Source organism: Rhipicephalus microplus, unplaced genomic scaffold (assembly GCF_043290135.1).
Source record: "Rhipicephalus microplus isolate Deutch F79 unplaced genomic scaffold, USDA_Rmic scaffold_97, whole genome shotgun sequence".
NCBI lineage: Eukaryota > Metazoa > Arthropoda > Arachnida > Ixodida > Ixodidae > Rhipicephalus > Rhipicephalus microplus.
In genome coordinates this window covers 426059-432720 of record NW_027464669.1, presented here as the reverse complement: position 1 = coordinate 432720, position 6662 = coordinate 426059, and the positions used below count along the sequence as shown (strand labels likewise).

At 40.7% G+C, this 6662-nt stretch overlaps 1 non-coding gene across 1 annotated transcript; it reads right to left on the bottom strand.

Annotated features, from left to right (window-relative positions):
• Positions 1-2946: 2946 nt before the first annotated feature.
• TRNAA-CGC (transfer RNA alanine (anticodon CGC)) lies at positions 2947-3018 on the bottom strand. Its single transcript has one exon. It is a non-coding gene; the product is annotated as a tRNA-Ala (tRNA).
• Positions 3019-6662: the final 3644 nt, after the last annotated feature.

Sequence of the window (6662 nt, the reverse complement as noted above, 5' to 3'; positions counted from 1 at the left end):
GTGGCGCTTTTATTTGGTGTTTCACATCCTTATCGCGAGATTCATTTGCGCACAAAGCAAGAAATCAAAGTAGGTTGTTAACATTTGCTTTGAGTTTTCTGTTGTTCTTATTTTATTTTAGCCAGGGTTTGTGCCAGGATTGTTCTATACCAGAGGTGAACACTTGATAAGAAAGGTCCTCCCGGGAGAGGAGAGAGGCGGTGAACTTGGCCATTCTGTTATTTCTATGTCTCCTCTAGGAAACATTGTCATAACACATAGTCATAACACAACGTGGGGGTCAGGCAAAAATTCATGGAGGGGGGCTTCAGCTTCCCTTTGCCTACCCTTGCACCACCCCTGATCCTAGCCTGTGTCATTTGACTGCTGACGACCTCGTGTGACAGCTCTCCCTCGGGCACTTGTTGTTTGTCAGTTATTCATTCGCCTTATCAGTTGAAGACTGTTCATGTGAAGATAAACCTCTGTCGGTTTTTTGTTTTGTCATTTGCTGGTGGCGTATTTTCAGCATCTTTTCTCAGTGTACCCTAATCTTGTCTGGAAGATCAAAAACGTTACGACTTTCAACTCTCAGTATGTCTTTATTCACTGTAAAAGAAATCACCGCTCCTTTCTCCGGCTATATGTTTTGGAGGATTGGCTTGTGAGTACCTCTCCTCTCAGCTGGTGAGTGTTTTCTTAGCAGGACTTAGTCGTTGCAGGCTCCTGGTACTGGATGCAGTGCTCACTTAGCCAGCCTTTTCGGCACAGCAAAAAACAGTAAAAGTGTGGAATAATCACTACAGGTGTGCTTTTTCTTAGTTGCGGCTGGTGTATCTTTACAGTGGTGATGTGCTGAGTATGTAATACTAACTCGAGAAGCGAAGCTTCTTTAGGTGAGCTGCAAATCAGGTGCGAAGAGTACTACTAAATCTTGCTAAGAATATAGCCTCTTCAGGTGTGAATTATGATTCACTGTCAATAGATGTCTCAAATTCAGATAGCACAATCTCAAGGCACTGAGCGTTATACTCCAAGGAAGAAAATGATGTGTTCTTTTGTGTGAGCTTCAGCAAGGCATTAAAATTTCTATGAAATTAGGTACTTCATTGTTATACTGTAAGTTATATTTAGTTTTTATGTCAAAAAAATGGAATCATAAGCTACTCATGTATGCACAGTTAGTTTTCATTGCATGAATTTGAGAAAATAAAAGCAACACTTCTTGGTTTTTGAACACAATTTGACCGACTCATCATAGATAACAGTCTCTTCACTTTACGAATCGGCTACGGTTTCGCGCACCAGAGTGAGGTCAAGTCAGGACATACTGACTAGGAAGAAGGTTCAGTTCAACCTACGAACTGTGTATTCTGCTCAAGTCTGGCCACAAGTTGACACAGCTAGCATAAACAAATTGTTTACACAAATGCAGTCACTGCTGCTAAATGTTTATAATTGTTTCACTAAGAAAAATGTTTCCTTTGGAAAACTCAAGATCACATAAACCTTGATAAAATGCTTGAACATGGGTGATGGACTTATAACCTGTGATATAGGCGAAAATGTGTGTGATGAAGGTATAGGGGGATGACGTCCTGCTCTTCAGTGAAAGCAAGTGCAGGGTGTGTTATTTCGTGCTCGGTATCCCATTGCTGAAAAATATAGGGGTGGGCTGTTAGCCCAGTACCCATCCTGCACTTTTGTGCCTCTAGTGGCTTATAAATTACACTGCCTCTCTGTTGCACGTGACCATTTCAGCCAATACTAACAGAGATAAGCCTAATATCTTGATCTACATGTCAAACTAAAATTGAAAAGTGTCGTTTCATTTTGAAAAGCCTTGAGTGAACATGTTGATATACCACATGAGTATGAAAACCAATGATGACTTCATGTGTGTAGAGCAGTATAAGTCCCAAAGATATAAAGTACGAGAATAGAGATATGCACCAGCTACATTGGGCAACGGAGCCGTTTCATTACGCTTTCTTTCAATTCAGTTTGACTCTGTCAATGTTGATAGGACGTCCTGAAGACACATACACCACAAAATGGCTTGCAGAGTATGTGATAATTAGGACAAAGGAACTAGTTATTTGCGGATCACAGTGCAGAAGAGCAAACAGGATCTGAGTATGCAGAAAGAAAACTAAAAAGGTATGACTGAGGCAGATTGAGAAACACTGTAAGAAGGAAAGTTCGAGAACTCACATGCCAAATAAAAAAATGCACAGCTGCTGACATCACATGCAACAGTCTTCTGTACTACAAACAGTCACTCACTCGAAGCTTAAGATTCATTCATACATATTACCTTACAATTTTTAATACCTGTCCTGATACCAGCTGTAAAGTGATCCTCCTGATGTTCTGGGGATTTCCGCGATTTCTGACACATTTTTAGGTTTGTAACATGTACGTCCACTGATTTCTCGAAAAACAGCCAGCTGGCCTTGGCCGCCTCACTAAACGAAAAATATCATAAAAGACAGCGAGTGTGAAATAAAACTCTCTACCTTACAAGGAACCAGCTTGCCATATTTGTGCAAAGCACTTCTTTCTTTCCACAGACCTAAAAAAAGAGCAGGAGGGAGCGGGGGGTTGTCTGTGGTTCTGTATTTGATCAAAACAACACGACGCCGTTAGCGCACGTGCTTTTTGTTTATGAGAGATTTAGCCTACGTGTTATGTGTTATAAACATCAGCACATAGAACACATGGAAATCGCACGTCGTACTGCGGGCCAAACGAGGTCTACGTACTGCGTAAGTAGCTGATGTTCTGGCTACAGTAGAGCAATATATATATATATATATATATATATATATATATATATATATATATATATATATATATATACAATATAATGAGAGCTAACAAACAATAATGGGACGGAAAGTATAGGGAAAGATATCAGACCAAATTGTAATGTAAATATGAAGAAAAGTGGGTGAAAAGAAAAATTGCCGTGGGCAGGATCCGAACCTGCGACCTTCGAATTGCGCGTTCTATGCTCTACCACTGAGCTACCACGACAGCTATCCCCCCAGCCACATTATAGGGTTTATATGTGAATTAAACGTGGGAGTGTCAGTCAGCGCCACCAGTAGCCATGGCGGCGAGCGTGGCACACTCTCTTGAGCCTGTTTGGCGTCGCGTAGCACGTGAACCCATTTCGAATGGGCAGTTGACCAATAGTCCCTCGTATACAACCTAAATTCACAAAGTCTGCCAGTACGAGACCCTCGTTAATGAATAAGGAAAGAAGTGTATACCTAAGGGCTTGTTTTCCCGTGTTTTACACAATATTGCCACCATTTATGAACGAGTCACTGTGGCTCATACTCGTTTTTGGGCTGCGAAGAAGAAGAGAACATCTTCGTTGCTCTGGTACTGGGACTCCCTAGATTTGTGGCTATCAACGTACTGTACCAGGAAGCGCGCCTGCCTACACTGCTTTGTCGATTTCGAATTTTGACCGTACAAGCATTTTTAAAATTTTACAGCTTACCGGCAAGAAGATCTCAATATGCTTTTATCGCAAACCCAGACGCCTTCTTCCTTGCTCATTGGCCACGGTTTCACACACCTCAGATAATGTTTGTACAAAAAAATCTACAAAGTATAAATGTGAACATTAGAAATGTAATTGAGACTAATGACTCGAATTGTCATGTTATTATTGAGTATGATGATATATTCCCGCAAAACGCCAAATTACAATCCCTCAAATTTTTAAATAGCATATTATTAGATTTCTTAGAGCATGCAAAAACTAAAAATATAATAGCCACAGATGCTTCCGTAAATAATCAAAAGGCAGGTGTAGGCATTGCCTCTGATTTGCTTGACTGGTCCTTTTCAGTGAGACTGCCTGATTTTACTCCAGTTTTTGAAGCGGAGCTCTTGGCGATTATTTTAGCTCTTCGAAAACTTCCATCAAATCAAAACAATGCAGTAATAATGACGGATTCTCTTTCAGTTTGTGCAGCTCTGACAGCTTCAGAGAACTCTCGAATTCTAAGCACATTCAAAACATTAGTACCGCCGCAGTTGAGACTCCTGAGATTAGTATGGGTTCCGGGTCACTGTGGATTAAGATTAAATGAATTGGCCGATTCCTTAGCTCGAGCCGCACTTGATGGGCCAGTTTTGTCCATACTGCCAGATGTAGAATATATCACGGCTATAAGATATCGAAAATCGGCAATCTATACTGATACGATAGAAAAAGTAATTACATGGACAGACTATAACCACCTCATGTTTCCATGGCAACCCCACTGGAGTCAGTCCAGAAAGATCGAAGTCTTAATCACTAAATTTCGATGTCGTGTCCCCCCCCTAAACCTATATCTACACAGAGCTGGTCAGACAACATCACCCCTCTGCGCATTCTGCGGAGAAATGGAATCACTAGATCATTATTTTTTGTATTGTCGCCGCTACGAAATACTTAGAAAAAGGTTACTAGTTATGCCATTTCGGAAAATAGGCCTTACATTGACGGCGGAAACGGCGCTAAGCTTTGGCGCCTCAGCTTTGGGACATTGCCACAGGGATGCTTTCAATGCCGTTTGCGATTATATTCAGGCAACCAAGCGTATACCTTTGTGATCTTCAATCAAAAACAAAAAAAAATTATTTATTACTCCCAAGGTCAGAGTGAAGTAAACGCAGCTAAGTGGTAAACATAACACCTCAAATCTCAAAATTGCTCAACTTGATTTTTTTTTCGTTTCCTCTTTTTATGTTGTTTTTATTTTTACATTAGTCTTATTATAATACCAATTCATTACACATAGTTAAAATGATTACAGATAAACTGCACTACACTTTCTTGGCCAATCCCCCTGAGTGGGTATGAGCCAACCTCCCAGTGAAACAAAACAAAAGAAACAAAAATGCTGTGGTACTTATAAGTAACTTATAATGCCAACCTAAACTGGACTCCTCACATAGAAAGCATGGCATCTAAAGCACAACGCGCCTTGGGAATTCTTTGTAGACTGAGCAGCCGCCGATATGGTCTACGCAGAAGCACAATGGTGATGATCTATTAAATGTATATGCGACCAATCCCAGAATTCGGGTGCGTATTGATCTCAGGTGGCCCTGCCTATAAAATAAAGCCTCTGGTTATGCTGGAACGAGAAGCCTTGAGATTGTGTCTAGGACTTCCGAGGTTTGTAAGAAACAATGTTTTGTATCAGGAAGCACGATTACCTACATTGCCTTGCCGTTTTCGTATCCTAACGGTTCAGACGTTTCTGAAATTTTATAGCTATGCGCCAAGACGATCTGAGTATGATTTTATAAATGACCCAGACAGCTTTTTTCTTGCCCATTGGCCACGCTTTCGAACACCTCAAATTGTTTTTGTCCAGAAACAACTAGATAGGTTAAATGTAAAAATTCGAGATGTGATTGCTGCGCAGGATAGAAATCAAATTCTTAAGATTGAATTCGATGAGATTTTTCCCTCTAAGCCCAAATTACAATCCTATAGGGTCTTAAATAGCCGACTGCAGGATTATCTTGCACACGCGGAAACGAATAACATTATAGCCACAGATGCTTCAGTATTGGATGCAAAGACAGGTGTAGGTATATACTCACATTCGCTTGACTGGTCTTTTTCATTAAGATTACCGGATTTCACCCCAGTTTTTGAAGCTGAGCTGTTGAATGCCGCTAATGCGATCATAATAACGGATTCCCTGTCAGTATGTACGTTGATTACGGCGTCAACAAAATCGATGGCCTTAAAGACGCTCCTTATGCTAGTTCCTCCTCAGCTGCAGCTACTGAAATTAGTATGGGTACCCGGTCATTGCGGCTTAGAAGTAAATGAAATCGCCGACTCTCTAGCACGAGCAGCATTGGAAGGGCCAGTACTATCAGTCCTTCCCGAAGTGGCCACTATAACGGCGACAAGATACAGAAAGCTTGCGCTCAGTGCAGACGCTATGGAAGCAATATTGTCAACACCAGAATTTACTCACTTAAGATTTCCATGGAAAAGTCATTGGTGTCCTACAAAACAGTTGGAAACCATAATAACCAGATTTCGATGTCGTGTCCCCCCGTTAAATTTCTATTCACATAGGGCTGGTCTGGCGATATCACCACTATGCAACTTTTGTTCAGAATTGGAAACAATAGAGCACTATTTTTTATCATGTCGCCGATACAAATTGCTTAGGAAAGCATTCTTAGCCCTCCCATTCGCTAGCCTGGGGTTGAATTTCACTATAGAAAACATACTTTCCTTCGGTGCTTACGATCTGGGCTTCAGCCACGAGAACGTTTTCTACGCAGTTTGCAAGTACCTGAATGAAAGTAAAAGAATTAAGCTTTTAATTGCGTTATTATTAATCATGCAAAAAAATAATTCCAACGAACACAAGAGCATTGTTTAACTATCCAGATTCTTTTTCAAGGTAATGAATAGTTGTCTTATCTGCACGAGTGACAAGCAACAATTGCACTCCATTCATTCTGACTAGGGTGTCTTTACTTTTTTCATTCTTTTTTCTGGTGGGTGGTTTCAATAATTAAAAAAAAACTTACTTAATTAAGTAATCGATTCTTGGCCAATCCCCCTGAGTGGGTACGAGCCATGTCTGTGTATTCATCATCATCATCATCATCATCATGCTCTGGTTCAAGTGAACTCC